This window comes from Rhinoraja longicauda, chromosome 16 (assembly GCF_053455715.1).
Source record: "Rhinoraja longicauda isolate Sanriku21f chromosome 16, sRhiLon1.1, whole genome shotgun sequence".
Lineage (NCBI taxonomy): Eukaryota > Metazoa > Chordata > Chondrichthyes > Rajiformes > Arhynchobatidae > Rhinoraja > Rhinoraja longicauda.
In genome coordinates, this window is record NC_135968.1 from 4,559,582 (window position 1) to 4,578,942 (window position 19,361).

The 19,361-nt window shown below is 48.1% G+C and overlaps 1 protein-coding gene and 1 long non-coding RNA gene across 4 annotated transcripts in view; both read right to left on the reverse strand.

The window, feature by feature from the left end:
* The window catches only part of LOC144601464 (uncharacterized), a 97,747-nt gene that overhangs the window by 40,628 nt on the left and 37,758 nt on the right, over positions 1–19,361 (reverse strand).
* Positions 231–19,097, reverse strand: LOC144601158 (uncharacterized). Of its 3 annotated transcripts, none has more exons than XR_013548252.1 (3): positions 18,634–19,097; positions 18,015–18,157; positions 231–2,528 (listed from the first exon to the last, which is right to left on the reverse strand). It is a non-coding gene; the product is annotated as an uncharacterized LOC144601158 (long non-coding RNA). The 3 variants fall into 3 exon arrangements; XR_013548251.1 differs by having other exon boundaries at positions 18,609–19,097; XR_013548253.1 differs by lacking the exon at positions 18,634–19,097 and adding an exon at positions 18,422–18,597.

Sequence of the window (19,361 nt, forward strand, 5' to 3'; positions counted from 1 at the left end):
CGGAGCAAAATTAGGCCATTCGGCCCATCAAATCTACTCCGCCATTCAATCATGGCTGATCATGCCATTCTCCTGCCTTCTCTCTATAACCCATGATACCTGCATCTCTAAACTAAATAAAAATGTCCAAATAGGGCAAGACGTTAAGAGAATGGTGATGGGAATAAACACTGAAACATTCACGGAAACACTTCTCAGAAACATACAAGGCTTCAGATGTACTGTGGAAAATGAACGTTTATTTTAAATAGATCCAGAATATGAAGTTCTTTCCCAGTTACAGGGATTGTGATACCAACAGCTGAAATACCTGCTTTGTCCAACAACTTGGCTCCAATCCGGACGTGATCAATATAACCGGCAGAACCCAAAACATGTAATGACTTGGGCACTCACTGGCATCTCAACAGTTGCAATGTTTCAACGTCCCATGCAAGAAATATATTATAACTTTATCCTCAGCAAGAGATCTCTAGGTGCCTCAGCAGGTTGGACAACCGAGTGAATCCCTTCCCACACTCGGAACAGGTGCGTGGCCTCTTGCCGGTGTGGACCGTCTTGTGTCTCAGCAGGTTAGAGAATCTCGTGAACCCCTCCCCACAGTCCGAGGAAATGAAGGGCCTCTCCCCGGTGTGAACCCACTGGTCTCTGGTTATGAACCCACTGGTTGGATGACTGAGGGAATCCCTTCCCACAGAGAGAGCAGGACAATAATTGAGTTCGGTATCTCTCTTCAGACTTCTGAAGAAGGGTCTTGACCCAAAACATCACCCATTCCTTCTCTCCTGAGATGCTGCGTGACCCGCTGAGTTACTCCAGCATTTTGTGCCTACCTTCGATTTAAACCAGCATCTGCAGTTTCTTTTCCTAGAGTTTGAAGGGAGGTGGGTTGCGGCTGTCACACACATTCTGCATCCACTTATTCAGGTAATATGTGCTACTCCCACAGCCCAGAATTGCACAAATATGCATGGTTTTGCCCAGTAACATATAAAACAAAAATAAAGTTAATCATATGTTAATTCAAATAGGGTCCTGTAAGCATGTTCATTACATACCGGCACAAGTTACAATGCAAAAGAAATGGTGCAAGTATATGGGACTAATTTATACAATCACAAGATTATAACAGAAAATTAGAATGTCAAATACTGATTACAATTATCCAATGTTATGGGAATCAGAAGAAACATGATTAGTCAGGAGACTCGTGACTAAGTTTTGTACTACACAACTTTACTTGCACATGTACATGCAGAACTCATTCAGAAGTCTATTGATAGTTATAGAACTCATACATTTAATTTCATTTTCCCCCCTCCAAAACAAAATTAATAAAAAATGCTTGTTATTTATCGTCACGATCTCGCTCACTCACTGAAGCATTAAACAATAAAACCAACAAAATCATTGTCATTTTATACAAATGAACCATAAATACACCTCGTTAATAGTTTTGGAATCAGTATTTTACCTCGAAGAAGCAAAACTGGAAAATATGTATGAAACGCAAGTCTGTATGCATGCATCAGCTCAGCCGGCGAGAATGCTTATCGCGAATGACCTATGACCTGGGCATGCGCAGTCGAGATACCGAACTTCTTATTGTGGGAGCAGATGTCTGGCCCCTCTCCAGTGTGAATGCGCTGTTAGATTACTGGACAGCTTATCATTTATCCAGACAATACGTTGAGGTGATTTCATCTACGTGAAGACAACAGAAGCATAAATCAGAGAACCACGTCCAGACACCAAGCAGGTAAAGTTACTCCCCAGCATGATGCACAAGTTTCCAATTGCAATTAATACAGTAAACACTGGTTATAATGGACTTGGGGGGGGGAATGGTGTCTGTGGTTGTCGATTGTCCGCTATAACCAAGTATGGATTTCGCTCCAATCATAGTGGTCACTCCATGCAACAATGAGTTGTTTTCAAATACAAAGTTATTTTTAACAGCTAAAAAACATATTGTTGTTACTGCAAGCTAATAATACCAAAGACTGTTTGTTACATTGTTTAATATAGTTGACCGTCGATGAAAGTGATTGCTTGTCAATGTCTCGCTGTTTCAATAGCCTCGGCGGTGTAACTGGCAACCTGTGCTCTTAAAGACAGTCCGCTATAATCAAAATCTGTTATAAAGAGGTCCGTAATTACAAGGATTACTGTAATTGTTTTTCTTTGCAAACCTCAATGACTGAAGAAAGCCACATGGGTTCATCAGTGGGTTACTTCACCAGAACTTCACTGATGTGCGGTACGGCTGTGGTTTCACCCCGTGTGAACGCTGGCATCTCCCCTCTGGCTCTGCAAGGTCTTTAAGCTGCCTGGATCATTCACTCCCACCTCCACAAGTCCCAATGCCACGCTGATCACACTGCGGCTCGGGATTCTTGCGCAGAGATTGAACGGGAAAGCACCTCTCTTTCCACATCCAAAGCTCGATGAGGTTTAGCTGCTGTTGAACTGAGGGGCACTGCAGAGCTGTTGTGTTCCCACAGGCAAACCTCCCCATTTTTCACACCCTGTCAAAGGAATTTATAAAATGATTAAAATGGTAAAATGAGGAACTGCAGATGCTAGTTAATGCACAAAAGGACACAAAGTGCTGGAGTAACTCAGCGGGTGAGGCAGCATCTCTGGTGAACGTGGTAAGGCGATGTTTTGGATGTTGACCACGAGCAGGTGGGACTGGCATAAATGGGGAATCTTGGTTGGCATGGGCAAATTGGGGAAAAGGTCCTATTTCCACACTGTATGTCTCTGAAAGTTAACTTTAATTTCATTTAGAGATACAGCATGGAGGTAGACCCTTCGGCCCACACCAAATCAATCACCCATTCACATTAGGTTTATGTGATTCAACTTTCTCATCCACACAAGGGGGAATTTACATAGACTTATTAACCTACAAACCCACAAGTCTTGAGTTGTGGGAGGAAACCTGGAGGTAAACCCATGCTGTCAAAGGGAGACCGTGCAAACTCCACATGCAGTCAGTAGCCGAGGTCAGCATCGAACCCAGGTCTCTGGAGCTGAGAGGCAGCAAATCTACAAGCTCTACAACTGTGCTGCCTGAAGTTTCGTTAATCATCTGTGATTTAGTTGGTTGATTCCCTGCCTCTGAATCAGAAGGTTAGGAGTTAAGTTCAACTGCGGAGACTTAAATTCCTTCACAGTTTTAAAGATATTGCTAATCGATGGAGATAACATATTTTAAACATCGAACGGTGAGCACAGGGACAGGCCTTTCGGCCAACAATGTCTGCCGCACACAATGCTAAATTGAAGTAATCTCTGCCTATGCGTGATTCTTATCCTTCCAATCCCTGCATATCCATGTGCATATTAGGTCTGAAGAAGGATCCTGACCTGGAACATTGCCTATACATTCCCTCCAGAGATGCTGCCTGACCTGCTGAGTTAGTCCTGCACGATATGTTTCACTAAATATGATTATATGGTTGTATTTCTACTTGTTTGTTGAACCTTTGAGCCTGGATAGGTTGCACTGATAACTGTAATTAAATGTACTTCAACTGGCAGTAATGCGTTGAGTGAGGATTTGAAGAGTCCTGAAAGTCAATTGCTTAAAAATATATTTTAAACGAGAAAAATGATATCCTTGGGGTCCAAAAAACACATTGAAGATGGATTTATGGTCGATATGTGAGCTATGGGTTCAGGTTGAAAGGTGCAACTGAGCCCAAGGCCTTTATCGAGGTGCCACGGTTTCGATGCCTCCCAGAGAGACCGAGAGAGACACACCCACACAAGGTCCTGCAAAGAGTAGGTAGAACCTCATTGATGACCCACGAACTATCAATCCTCCTCCAACCTCATCTATTGCATCCGCTGCTCTAGATGTTAACTTATTTACATCGGCGAAACCAAGCGCAGGCTCGGCGATCGCTTCGCTCAACACCTGCGCACGGTCCGCATTGACCAAACTGATCTCCCGATGGCCGAGCACTTCAACTCCCCCTCCCAGTCTGACCTTTCTGTCATGGGCCTCCTCCAGTGCCATAGTGAGGCCCACTGGAAATTGGAGGAACAGCACCTCATATTTCGCTTGGGCAGCTTGCAGCCCAGTGGTATGAACATCGACTTCTCCAACTTTAGATAGTTCCTCTGTCCCTCTCTTCCCCTCCTCCTTCCCAGATCTCCCTCTATCTTCCTGTCTCCACCTATATCCTTCCTTTGTCCCGCCCCCTGACATCAGTCTGAAGAAGGGTCTCGACCCGAAACGTCACCCATTCCTTCTCTCCTGAGATGCTGCCTGACCTGCTGAGTTACTCCAGCATTTTGTGAATAAATACCTTCGATTTGTACCAGCATCTGCAGTTATTTTCTTATATTACACGGACTATCTTTGATCGACTTTACTGACTTTACCTTGCACTAAACCTTATTCCTTTATTATGTATCTACACACTGTTAATGGCTCGATTGTAATCATGTATTGTCTTTCCGCTGACGTTAGCACGCAATAAAAGCTTTTCACTGTACCTCGGTACACATGACAATAAACTAAACTAACTAGCTGAAAGTCAGGATCTCTAGGGTTATAATGTCACGATTACTCCCTGTGCAAAGTGCTAGCAAGGCAGGAAATTGGAAGACAGTGCAGTTGAACACATAATAAGACAGAATAAATTGGATCTTTTCAAGCTGGAAGGATGTCACTGTTTGACACAGATTTGATCATAAGGAATTTGTGAAGAGATGAAGGGAAGAAAAGTCTGCTAGAATACAGGGAATTCTATCCCTCCAATTCCTTCAGCAATGACTACAATCCCTGATCTGCCAAGGTAAATAGGCTCTTCCTGTTCACTGTCTTGGCCTCTAATAACTTGAGTTCCAGTGGGCCTGCCGAGAGTTCAGCTCTACCAGCTGCAAATCGAGAACTAAGAAAACAGGTTTTTAACTCAAACTTAAGCAATCCTCTCCAAAACAACCCCCCTTCCCTTTCTCCCCCATAACCCCTCCCCCCACCTTCTTCCCCCTTCACCCTCTGCCCTCTTTATCTCCACAGCTGATCTTGCACCCATCTCGCCAGGCGGCATCCCTGGATGACTTGCTGTTCATGTGTAATAGGAGCAGAATTAGGCCATTCAAACATGGCTTATGTATCTTTCCCTATTAACACTATTCTGCCTTCTCCCCAGAACCCCTTACATGGCCTCACAGGGGACTGGTGAGAAGTCAGGCGGCGAGGCCTGTCTGGGCCGAAGGAGCGGCAGCGGCAGCAGTAGCCTTGACATAAGCGGCGGTAGGGCCTCGGTGGCAGCAGGAGCCTTGACGGTAACAGGAGCCTAGTTCGCGCCGGGGCCTCGCGATCGTCCCGCAATCAGCGGTTGATGAGCATTTGGGGGGGGGGGGGGGTGGAGGGAGCGGGGGAAGACAATGGGGACCCGGCCTGGGGGGACTGCCGCGAGGGACAGTGAGAGAACAAAGGAGACCCGGTCTGTGCGAGGGGGCACTCTTGTTTTCCTCTGCCACAGGGATAAGCCCGCCTTCGTTTGTTCTGGTTAAGGCGCTGTGCACTTGGCAGCCAGCCAACAGCCGCTTGTCTTTTTGTTTTTTATTTAACTTTTAATTTAATTTTAATTTCAAGTTTTCGTGTACTTTGTGTGTTGTGACCAATTTCCCTCCGGGGAAGAATAAAGTTGTATCGTATTGTAATAAGAATCTGTCCGCCTTAGAAAATATCCATAGACGGCCCCCACAGCCATCTGTGACAAGGAATTCCACAGATTCCCCACCCTCTGACGAAATAAATTCTTTGTCATCTCCTTTATAAAGGTTACTAGACCAAGTGGACCCGTTGGGCCCATTGGTGCAGCACCCTCTCCTCCTCCCTTACGCCACTCCCCTTCCCCCATTGCCCCTCCCCCCCACTCTCCCTCGGAGATAGATTTAAAGTTTAAAATGTGAATAACTTAAAAAATATAACACCGATTTCAATGAAACAACTTCCATTAGTACCAGAGGGACAACGGTGAGTAAGGTGAGCATAAAATTGTTGCACTATCGTATACCGTTTTGGCTGTAGTTCAGGAACAAACAAACGAGAGTTTTAGTATATAGATGGATATTCAGCACCGAAACACCATCTCGCTGATGCCACCTGCCACCAGCCAACCCTAGAGGGAGCTAGTGTGCAATGGCTAGCCGTACTCATCATCCTCAAACAAGTCTCAATGGCTGTTTCTTCAGCTGCTAAGGCCCTAAACTCTAGAATTCTGCCTCTACACCTCTGCGTTTGTTTCATTAGACAATAGACAATAGGTGCAGGAGCAGTATAAGAAGATAACTGCAGATGCCGGTACAAATCGAAGGTATTTATTCTCAAAATGCTGGAGTAACTCAGCAGGTCAGGCAGCTGCTCGGGAGAGAAGGAATGGGTGACGTTTCGGGTCAAGACCCTTCTTCAGACTGATGTCAGGGGGGCGGGACAAAGGAAGGTTATTGGTGGAGACAGGAAGATAGAGGGAGATCTGGGAAGGAGGAGGGGACGGGAGGGACAGAGAGGGACAGAGGAACTATCTAAAGTTGGAGAAGTCGATGTTCATACCACTGGGCTGCAAACTGCCCAGGCGAAATATGAGGTGCTGTTCCTCCAATTTCCGGTGGGCCTCACAATGGCACTGGAGGAGGCCCATGACAGAAAGGTCAGACTGGGAATTGGAGGGGGAGTTGAAGTGCTCGGCCACCGGGAGATCAGTTTGGTTAATGCGGACCGAGCGCAGGTGGTCAGCGAAGCGATCGCCGAGCCTGCGCTTGGTTTCGCCGATGTAAATAAGTTGACATCCAGAGCAGCGGATGCAATAGATGAGGTTGGAGGAGGTGCAGGTGAACCTTTGTCTCACCTGGAAAGACTGTTTGGGTCCTTGGATGGAGTTGAGGGGGAAAGTAAAGGGACAGGTGTTGCATCTCGTGCGGTTGCAGGGGAAAGTGCCCGGGGTTGGGTGGTTTGGGTAAGAAGGGACGAGTGGACCAGGGAGTTACGGAGGGAACAGTCTCTGCGGAACACAGAGAGGGGAGGGGATGGGAAGATACGGCCAGTGGTGGGGTCCCGTTGTAGGTGACGGAAATGTTGGTGGATGATTTGTTGGATCCGCTGGCTGGTGGGGCGGAAGGTGAGAATGAGGGGGATTCTGTCCTTGTTGCGAGTGGGGGGAGCAAGAGCGGAGCTGCGGGATGTAGAAGAGACCCTAGTGAGAGCCTCATCTATAATGCAGGAGGGGAAGCCCCGTTTCCTGAAGAACGAGGACATTTCTGAAGCCCTAGTGTGAAACACCTCATCCCGGGCGCAGATGCGGCGTATACGGAGGAATTGGGAGTAGGGGATAGACTTTTTGCAGGGGACCGGGTGGGAAGAAGTGTAGTCTAGATAGCTGTGCGAGTCAGTGGCTTTATAGTAAATGTCCGTCAGTAGTCTGTCTCCTGTGATGGAGATGGTGAGGTCCAGAAACGGGAGGGAGATGTCAGAGATAATCCAGGTATATTTAAGGGCAGGATGGAAATTGGAGGTGAAGTGTATGAAGTTAGTGAGTTCTGCATGGGTACAAGAGGTCAATAGTCGTTTATTTGTCACATACACATAAATAGACAATAGACAATAGACAATAGGTGCAGGAGTAGGCCATTCAGCCCTTCGAGCCAGCACCGCCATTCAATGCGATCATGGCTGATCACTATCAATCAGTACCCCGTTCCTGCCTTCTCCCCATACCCCCTCACTCCGCTATCCTTAAGAGCTCTATCCAGCTCTCTCTTGAAAGCATCCAACGAACTGGCCTCCACTGCCTTCTGAGGCAGAGAATTCCACACCTTCACCACCCTCTGACTGAAAAAGTTCTTCCTCATCTCCGTTCTAAATGGCCTACCCCTTATTCTCAAACTGTGGCCCCTTGTTCTGGACTCCCCCAACATTGGGAACATGTTATCTGCCTCTAATGTGTCCAATCCCCTAATTATCTTATATGTTTCAATAAGATCCCCCCTCATCCTTCTAAATTCCAGTGTATACAAGCCCAATCGCTCCAGCCTTTCAACATACGACAGTCCCGCCATTCCGGGAATTAATCTAGTGAACCTACGCTGCACGCCCTCCATAGCAAGAATATCCTTCCTCAAATTTGGAGACCAAAACTGCACACAGTACTCCAGGTGCGGTCTCACCAGGGCCCGGTACAACTGTAGAAGGACCTCTTTGCTCCTATACTCAACTCCTCTTGTTACGAAGGCCAACATTCCATTGGCTTTCTTCACTGCCTGCTGAACCTGCATGCTTCCTTTCATTGACTGATGCACTAGGACACCCAGATCTCGTTGAACTCCCCCTCCTCCTAACTTGACACCATTCAGATAATAATCTGCCTTTCTATTCTTACTTCCAAAGTGAATAACCTCACACTTATCTACATTAAACTGCATCTGCCATGTATCCGCCCACTCACACAACCTGTCCAGGTCACCCTGCAGCCTTATTGCATCTTCCTCACAATTCACACTACCCCCCAACTTAGTATCATCTGCAAATTTGCTAATGGTACTTTTAATCCCTTCGTCTAAGTCATTAATGTATATCGTAAATAGCTGGGGTCCCAGCACCGAACCTTGCGGTACCCCACTGGTCACTGCCTGCCATTCCGAAAGGGACCCATTTATCCCCACTCTTTGCTTTCTGTCTGTTAACCAATTTTCTATCCATGTCAGTACCCTACCCCCAATACCAAGTGCCCTAATTTTGCCCACTAATCTCCTATGTGGGACCTTGTCGAAGGCTTTCTGAAAGTCGAGGTACACCACATCCACTGACTCTCCCTTGTCAATTTTCCTAGTTACATCCTCAAAAAATTCCAGTAGATTTGTCAAGCATGATTTCCCCTTCGTAAATCCATGCTGACTCGGAACGATCCTGTTACTGCTATCCAAATGCTCAGCAATTTCGTCTTTTATAATTGACTCCAGCATTTTCCCCACCACTGATGTCAGACTAACTGGTCTATAATTACCCGTTTTCTCTCTCCCTCCTTTCTTAAAAAGTGGGATAACATTTGCTATCCTCCAATCCACAGGAACTGATCCTGTGTAGTGAAATGAAACATTACCCGCAGTTGAAACACTAAGACCAATAAGAATAATCAATAAAAATGCAATAACACATACAATCATACACTAACACCAAACAAAAGAAACATCCATCACAGTGAGTCTCCTCCAGTCCCTTCTCACTGTGATGGAAGGCCAGAATGTCTTTTCTCTTCCCTGCCGTCTTCTCCCACGGTTAGGCTGTTGAACTTGCCACGTCGGGGCGGTCGGGGCTCCCGATATTGGAGCGCCGCGCCGGACGGTGAAAGGTCCGCAGTAGCACCAATGCAGTCATCGATGTAGCGGAGGTAGAGTTCGGGGATGGGGCCGGTGTACGCCCGGAACAGGGATTGTTCGACGTACCCGACAAAGAGGCAGACGTAGCTAGGGCCCATGCGAGTGCCCATAGCTACACCTCTGGTTTGGAGGAAGTGGGAGGAGTCAAAGGAGAAGTTGTTGAGGGTAAGAACCAGCACTGCTAGGCGGAGGAGAGTGTTGGTCGATGGGGATTGGCTGGTTCTACGGTCGAGGAAGAAACGGAGGGCTTCGAGACCATCCTTGTGGGGGATGGAAGTGTAGAGTCAAGTCAAGTCAATTTTATTTGTATAGCACATTTAAAAACAACCCACGTTGACCAAAGTGCTGTACATCTGATTAGGTACTAAGGAAAAAAATGAAACATACAGTAGCACGCAAACAGTTCACAGCGCCTCCTCAATGAGCCTCAAACGCTAGGGAGTAGAAATAGGTTTTGAGCCTGGACTTAAAGGAGTCGATGGAGGGGGCAGTTCTGATGGGGAGAGGGATGCTGTTCCACAGTCTAGGAGCTGCAACCGCAAAAGCGCGGTCACCCCTGAGCTTAAGCCTAGACCGCGGGATAGTGAGTAGCCCCAAGTCGGCCGACCTGAGGGACCTGGAGTTAGAGAGGGGGGTTAGAAGATTTTTGATGTAGGGCGGGGAATGTCCATTTAGGGCTTTATACGTGAATAGGAGGAGCTTGAAGTTGATTCTGTACCGTACAGGGAGCCAGTGGAGAGAGGCCAGAATCGGGGTAATGTGGTCCCTTTTACGGGTACCCTTCAGGAGTCTCGCTGCGGCGTTTTGGACCAGTTGCAGGTGGGACAGGGAAGATTGGCTGATCCCAGTGTATAGGGAGTTGCAGTAGTCTAGGCGGGAGGAAATGAAAGCGTGAATGATTTTTTCTGTGTCTTCGAATTGGAGGCAAGGTTTGATTTTAGCTATGGTTCGAAGTTGGAAGAAGCTGGCTTTTACCACAGCGTTGACTTGCTTATCAAATTTTAATGCAGAGTCAAATATCATGCCGAGGTTTTTGACATGCGGTTTGACTAGGCAGGATAGACTTCCAAGATTGCCTGTTATCGATTTGATGGAGTCGGGGGGGCCGAATAGGATGACCTCAGACTTGCTCTCATTTAATTGGAGGAAGTTCTGTGCCATCCAACATTTTATGTCCTCAAGGCAGTGTAAGAGGCTGTTTAAATTTGACTGGTTGTTGGGTTTCAGGGGGAGGTAAAGCCGAGTGTCATCGGCATAGCAGTGGAAAGAAATGCCGTGCCTTTGAATGATTTGGCCAAGGGGGAGCATGTATAGAGAGAAGAGAATGGGGCCTAGGATGGAGCCTTGTGGAACTCCGCAGGAGAGGCTAGCTGGAGCAGAGGAATAACTGCCTATGTTGATGGCGAAACTCCTATCTTTGAGGTACGAAGCGAACCAGCTCAGGGCAGTGCCATCAATGCAACCGCGTACCGGAGACGGTCAATAAGGATGGTGTGGTCCACTGTATCGAACGCTGCGCTGAGGTCGAGAAGGAGCAGGATTGCACAGTCGCCGGTGTCGATGGCGAGAAGCAGGTCGATGTGTACCTTCAACAAGGCAGACTCTGTGCTGTGGTGGGCTCTGAAACCTGACTGGAAACTTTCCAGGATGGTGTATTGGTGCAGGTAGGGCACTAATTGGTTTAGAATTGCCTTTTCAAGGACTTTTGACAGGAATGGCAGTTTGGAAATGGGTCTGTAGTTGCTAGGCACGGTGGGGTCTAGGTTAGGTTTTTTCAGTAGGGGCTGGACCACCGCGTGCTTGAAACTGGTTGGAACAGTGCCAGTGGCCAGAGAACTGTTGATAATAGAGAGGATGCTGGGACCGGCTATTGCAATGACATCCTTCAGAATGGCAGTGGGGGCAGGATCAAGGGGGCAGGTTGCAGGTTTCATAGCGGAGACAAGCTTTGCAAGGGAGGATAGAGTGACGGGTTGGAAGCAGTCCAATTTAGATGAACAGACTAGTGAGACAGCTAGGTCACGGGTAGGAGGGTGACTGGACATCCATGGTAAAGATGAGGGAGTGGGGGCCTGGGAACCTGAAGTTATCGAGGAGATGGAGAGCGTGTGAGGTGTCTTGGGGAGGGATTTAACCAGGGGGGATAGGATGGAGTCGAGGTAGGTGGAGATACGTTCGGTGGGGCATGAGCAGGCAGAGACGATGGGTCTGCCGGGACAGTTCTGTTTATGGATTTTGGGTAGGAGGTAGAATCGGGCCGTGCGGGGCTGGGGAACAATGAGTTTGGAAGCATTGGGGGGTAGATCGCCGGAGATGGTGAGGTCCGTGATGGTGCTGATGATAAAGGTCTGGTGTTTATCGGTGGGGTCATGGTCCAGGGATAGGTAGGAAGAGGTGTCTGAGAGTTGTCGTCTGGCCTCGGTCCGGTAGAGGTCAGCATGCCAGACTACCACAGCACCTCCCTTGTCAGCGGGTTTGATGATTAAGTCTGGGTTGTTGCGGAGTGAGTGGAGGGCTGCACGTTCAGGAGGGGAGAGGTTAGAGTTAGTCAGGGGAGTGGAGAATTTGAGGCGGTTAATGTCACACCGGCAGTTGGAGATAAAAAGTTCTAGTGAGGGCAGTTGGCCAAACGGGGGGGGTCCAAGAGGAGGGGGTCCATTGGTGACGGGAGAAGGGGTCATCAGTAGGGGGTGAGGACACCTTCCCATGGAAAAAGGCTCGGAGGTGGAGGCAGAAGAGCTCCACGTCATGGCGGGCGCGGAACTCGTTGATGTGGGGGCGGAGGGGAACAAAGGTAAGGCCTCTGCTGAGGTGCAGGAGTAGGCCATTCAGCCCTTCGAGCCAGCACCACCATTCACTGTGATCATCCACAACCAGTGCCTCGTTCCTGCCTTCTCCCCATATTCCTTGCTCTGCTTTCTTTAAGAGCTCCATCCAACTCTCTCTTGAAAGCATCCAGAGAATTGGCCTCCACTGCCTTCTGACGCAGAGAATTCCACAGATTCACAACTGAGTGAAAAAGTTTTTCCTCATCTCCGTTCTAAATGCCCTATCCCTTATTCTTAAACTGTGGCCCCTGGTTCTGGACTCCCCCAACATCAGGAACATGTTTCCTGCCTCTAGCATGTCCAATCCCTTAATAATCTTATATGTTTCAATAAGATCCCCTCTCATCCTCTAAATTCCAGTGTGTACAAGCCCAGTCGCTCCAGTCTTTCAACATACGACAGTCCCGCCATCCCGGGAATTAACCTTGTGAACCTACACTGCACTCTCAATAGCAAGAATGTTCTTCCTTAAATTTGGAGACCAAAACTGCACACAATACTCCAGATGTGGTCTCACTAGGGCCCTGTACGACTGCAGAAGGACCTCTTTGCTCCTAGACTCAACTCTTCTTGTTATGAAGGCCAATATGCCATTAGCTTTCTTCACTGCCTGCTGTACCTGCATGTTTACTTTCAGTGACTGATGAACTAGGACACCCAGATCTCATTGTACTTCCCCTTTTCCTAACTTGACACCGTTCAGATAATAATCTGTGTTTCTGATCTTGCCAACGAAGTGGATAACCTCACATTTATCCACATTAAACTGCATCTGCCCACTCACACAACCTGTCCAATTCACCCTGCATCCTCATAGCATCATCCTCAGTTCACACTGCCACCCAGCTTTGCATCATCTGCAAATTTGCTAATGTTACTTTTATTCCCTTCATCCAAGTTAATGTATATCGTAAATAGCTGCAGTCCCAGCTATTGCCTTGCGGTACCCCGCTAGTCACTACCTGCCATTCTGAAAGGGACCCATTAATCCCTACTCTTTATTTCCTGTCTGCCAACCAATTTTCTATCCATGTCAGTATCCTACCCCCGATACCATGTGCTCTAATTTTGCCAACTAATCTCCCATGTGGGACCTTATCAAAGGCTTTCTGAAAGTCCAGGTACACTACATCCACTGGCTCCTTCAACATCTTGCTAGAAATCTCAATGTGACTCGGCATAAACCTTCATTATAATTCCCGTGAAGTATTTCCAAGATCTATATCTTCCTAAACCTGTGCAATCAATTCCTTGACAAGGCAAAGTCATATTTTGCAAAGAAATAAAAGAATCCAAAATTGAATGGAGAATTAGAACAGTTGCAAGCAGCAGAGCAGCGATAGAGTTGCTACCTTACAGCACCAGAGGCCCGGGTTCGATCCTGACTACAGGTGCTGTCTGTATGGCGTTTGTATGTTCTCCCCATGACTGCATGGTGCTCCAGTTTTTTTCCACATTCCAAAAACATGTGGGGTTGTAGGTTAATTGGTTCCATTGGACGGCGCCCGGGCCTCCAGACCTTGACTGTCCAGAAGGTAGACACAGATTTAGGTTTGGTTTGGAAGGATATGGGCCAAACACAGGCAGGCAGGACTAGTGTAGATGGGGCAGGTTGGTTGGCACAGGCAAGTTGGGCCATAGGGCTTGTTTCCACACTATGACTCTATATGAAAAAGATGAACAACTTGATCAGTGCCCCCGATGTGGGCTACGGTACATCAGTGAGACAAAGCGCAAACTCTGCGCCAGTTTCACTGAACACTTGTGCTCAGACCAAGGCTTACTGGGTCTGGCGTTTGCTAACCACTTTAACTTCCCTTCCCATTCCCACACTGACCTTTGTGTTCCGGGCCTCCTCCAATGCCAGAGTGAGGCCACATGCAAATTGGAGGAACACCACCTCGTATTTTGCATGCGTAGGTTACAACTAGAGGTGCCAACTATCTGACTCCCAAACAAGGGACAAGGTGACGTCACCGCCCCACACATGACCTCACCCAGCCAGTGGCCACATGCTCCCGCTCCACCAATGGCGGCTGCCTGGGCCGGGAGGCGGGTTGCTACCCAACCTCCATTGGGCGGCACCCGGGACTCCAGACCTTGACTATCCAGAAGATAGACACAGATTTAGACACAGAACAGGGTACTGATTGTGAATGATCAGCCATGATCACATTGAATGGCGGTGCTGGCTCGAAGGGCTGAATGGCCTACTCCTGCACCTATTGTCTATTTTAACCAGCATCGGCAGTTTTTTTCCTAATACACTGTCCGGACTTAGCGTTTGGGCCTACAGCGACCCTGGGCCTAATACGGGAGAAGGGCGGTCCCGTACGGGACAAACCAATTTAGCCCAAAATATGGGATGTCCTGGCTAATACGGGCAGTTGCCAACCTGAGTTACAACCCAGCCGGATGAATGTGGAATTCTCAAATTTTAAGTAGCTTCTACATATACTTCCCTCACTCCCCTCCCCTAAGTCAGTTAACCAGTTCCAGTTTGCAACAATGTATCCTTCATGGGAATCACACCATCCGTGGCTAACAATTGGTCTTTCAGGGCCTCTCCCAAAGATGGGCGAGTTTGTAGGTAAATTGGCCTCTGTACAATTGACCTTAATGTGTAGGGAGTAGATGTGAAAGTGGAATAATGAGAACTAGTGTCAACAGGTATGGACATGCTGGAGTAACTCAGTGGGTCAGGCAGCATCTCTGGAGAAACAGTAGGTGACGTTCCAGGTCAGAATCCTTCTTCAGACTGAAAGTAGAAGGGGAAGTCGGAATAAACTGGAGGTGAGAAAAGGCCAGAACAAATCAGGGCCGGCAACAGATGGCCTCAGGAAAGGCAGAGCCCATAATGTCCCATAGTTGGCTGGGAAAGGTGTGATAATGAGATGGATACAAGGCTTCTGTTGAAAAGTCAGATTCTGGAATTTGTTACCTTTGAGCAATCAAATTTCATTACTTCTTTGGGTTAAGATCAAAGCAAAGCATTATGGTGGATAAATTGCATGGGCCCGACTGGAACACTTCCAGCTTATTGAGAGGCAAGAGAGGAGATTGCAAGGGTCTTGGCGAAGATCATTGCATCCTCTACAGTCACAGGCGAGATACCAGAGTGGAGAGCAGCCAGTGTTATTCTTTTGTTTAAGAATACCAATGACTCTACTTCCTTAGAAGGCTTAGGAAGTTCAGCATGTCACCAACAACTCTCACCAACTTCCCAGATGCACCATAGAAAGCATTTGATCGGGATGCATCACAGCAAGGTTAGGAAACAGTTCCATTGCAACCACAGCATGGTTAGGCAACGGCAAAAAATTGTAGAGAATTGTGGATTCAGTCCAGACCGTTACACAAACCAACCTTCCTTCCATTGACTATTTATACCACACGCTGCCTCAGCAAGGCCACCAGCATTATCAAGGACGAGTCACACCCTGGCCATACCCTCTCCCATCTGGCAGAAAGTATAGAAGTGTGAAAATATACACCTCCAGATTGGGGAACAGTTTCTTTCCAGCTGTTATCAGGCAACTGAACCATCCAACCAACAACTAGAGAGCAATCTGGAACAACAGCTACCTCATTGGAGATCCTCGGACTATCTTTAATCAGACTTTGCTGCCTTCAACTTATACCAAACGTTATTCCCTTTATCATTTGTCTGGATGGCTCAATTGTAATCGTGTATTGTCTTTCCGCTGACTGGTTAGCACGCAACAAAACCTTTTCACTGTACCTCAGTACACATGACAATAAATTAAACTGAAACTCAAGGGTAGTGGACATAGTCCAGAAAACTATAAGCTGGCAAGTCTCACATCAGTGCCAGTGCTGAGAGACGATTCTTCAGAAAATAATTTATACAAATTTGGAAAAGAATGGGACAGTTAGAGACAGCCAGCACGGCTTTGTCCACAGGACATGACGAAGGTGACAGAAGCAGGTAAAGCTGTGGATGTTGTCTATGTGAATGTTAGAAAGGCTTTTGATAAAGTCCCTCGTGGTAAGTTAATCCAGAAGACCAAGATGCACAGGATCCATGCAGACTTGGTAGCATGGATTTAGAACCAGCTTATAAATAGAAGAAAGATGATAGACAAGAGTGTTATTCTAACTGGAGGTCTGTGACCAGTGATGTTCCACAGGGAAGATTAACACAGAATGCTGGAGAAACTCAGTCGGTCAGGCTGCATCTCTGGGTATAAGGAATAGGTGATGTTTCAGATTGAGACCCTTCTTCAGACTTTTGCTTCCTTCTTGACCTTTGGCTGAACCACCCAGCACTCACCCGCAGGAAGCAAGGCAGGGCATTTAAAATTCCAGCAATTCAATATAACTGAAACAAAAAACTAATCTCAGTGACTGAACCTGCTAGAATGTTCACTCACACTCTTTTGGAATGACATGGCACCACAGTCACCTCATGTGACCAGTGTCTCAGACCACAGCAATGTAGTTGAGCTTGAAGAAACAAGGATTTGCCGATGCTGGTTTCCAAAAAAATGACATAAGGTGCTGGAGTAACTCAGCTGGCCAGTCAGCATGTCTGGAGAACATAGATAGGTGACATCTCAGTCAGGACCCTTCTTCAGACTGATTCAATCATCAGTCATCTTCATCAATCTAAAGAAGGGTTCTGGACCAAAAACACCAATGCGCTATACAGAAAGGGCCAGAGCAGACTATCTGCTAAGGAGACAGGTCCTTTGTAGTGCAGGGGGCACTCCTAAGGACCTTCTACAACACAGTGGTTGCATCAGCCATTTTCAATGGAGTGTTCTGCTGGAGCAACAGCATCTCAGGAAAGAGACTTGACAAGCCGGTCAGGAAGGCCAGCTCTGTCCTGGGTTGCCCCCTCGACTCAGTGAGAGAAGAGGATGATGGCAAAGGTAACGTTGCTGCTGGACAAAGACTCCCACTCCATGCAGGACACTGTCACTGCACTGAGTAGCTCCTTCAGTGACAGACTCCTTCACCGCAAGTGCATGAAGGCGAGATATAGGTCCTTCCTTCCCGCTGCTGTGAGACTGCACAACCAGCACTGCTCCCAACAGACGAGTCAACAATAACAGCAAAGAACACACAGAAACTGATGACAATTTATGTATCTTTTATTTATAAATGAATGATCTCTTGTTCTCTACTTTGCTGCTGTAACACTGTAAATTTCCCCAGTGTGGGACAAATAAAGGAATATATTATTATTATGATGTGGGGTATGAACACTTGCTCCCCTTACAGAATCTGACCATTCAAACAACAATGCAAAGTGCTGTGGAGGTAAAAATAAAAATCATATCAAGAAGTGATCAAGACTAACTAGAACTTGGGTCTGGCTGGGCAGTGTGTAACAAATGTATGATTCCATCAAAGTAGATTAGGTGATCATTTCACTGGACACCTCCACTCAGTCTGCCTTAACCTACTCAGTTGTTCAGCACTTTAACTCCCCCTCCCATTCCCAACCTGACCTTTCTGTCCTGGGCATCCCCTATTGTCAGAATGAGACCCAGTGCAAATTGGAGGAACAGCACATCATATTTTACTTGAGTAACTTACACCCCAGCTGTATGAACATTGACTTCTCCAACTTCAAACAGCCCTTGCTTTCCCTCTCTCTCCATCCCCTCCCCCTTCTCCCACCAGTCTTACTGTCTCCAACTACATTCTATATCTGTCCCACCCACTCCCCTGACATCAGTCTGAAGGGTCTCAACCTGAAACATCACACATTTCTTCTCTCTACCAAAGCTGCCCTAGTTACTCCAGCATTGTGTTTACCTTCAATTTAAACCAGCATCTGCAGTTCTTTCCACTAGTGTAGTTGGAACATGTGGCTGGTATGGGCAAGTTGGGCCGAAGGGCCTGTTTCCACACTGTATAACTCCAAATGTTGGAATAACTCAGCAGCTCAGGCAGCAATTCTGGAAAACATAAAATATTGAAAACACTCAACAGGTCAGGCAGCATCTATGAAGACAAGAACAAATGGAATAATCCCATTGAGGGTCTTTAATTTGCGACATTAACTCTTTGCTATTAACCCCCACGCGCAGGATGTTTGCAACATTTAATGCTTTTATTATAAGGTGACAAAAGGTTGTAGCATCAGTAAGGGATTGCGCACGCGCACCCGGCCGAAGAGTCGCCGCCACCAGCGGCTGCGGCTGCGCTTGCGCAGCTCGTACCTCTCCCCTGAATTCCAAAGAAGATGGTGGCCGGTTTCCTTGGCAACCTTACAGCGCCGGGTTTTTGAGGGAAAACAACTGTCGCTTGCCGTGCCCACTGACACACACAACACCCGACTTCGCTCTGGAATCGCAGCCGCAGTTCATTAGTTGCACGACGCGAGCCGCTCAGCGACCCGCCGCCTACCTGCTGCAGACACGCGTCCACTGACCTCCATTTCGCAGCCGCTCGGCATCTCTACTGAGCATGCGCCTGATATCCTCGTTTACGCGCGTGCGCAGCGGTCGCCAGAACCGTGGGCAAGGCCACCTTCCGCCGCGCGGGGCGCGATCCTCCTCGTCGTCGTCTCTCTAAGTAAGTTAGCTAGTGATTTCCCGTGGATTGATTGTGAGGGGAGGGGCCATTGGCGGGAGGGGGCGATAAATAAACGGGCCGCATAGGGCGGTTTCACGCCCGCGGGGCAAGCCGGGTTGCGGCTCCGCCATTACTCGTCCTCCAAGCACCGGGTTTTCGGGCGCCGTTTCCATCCACCGCGGGGGAATGCGAAATGAAAGAAATCCGGCACCTGCACCTCTGGTCGTCGTAACATTGCCGCGTGTGAACCCGTCGAAGGGGACGCCTCATTTGCCCGATGGCCGAGTTCGGCTCGGCTTGCGTGCGTGACCCGGGCGCCGTGCATGACGCTGGCCTGCAGCGTGAGGCACGTCGCCTGACGCTGAGCGGCGCGGAGATTGACGCGGGATCCGGCCAATGGGAGGGCGCGAAGGCCGGCGATTGTCCCCGCAGCCAATGAGAGAGGCGAGGGGGCGGGCCCTGGACCAGCCAGCTCGCTGTCGGTGAGGCGAGTGTCTCTTTGTCTGAAGCCCTGGAGGAGCCGAGCGGAGCCGGGCAGATCCGGGCCGGGTAGCCGCGTCCCTTCAGCATCGCACGGACATTTTA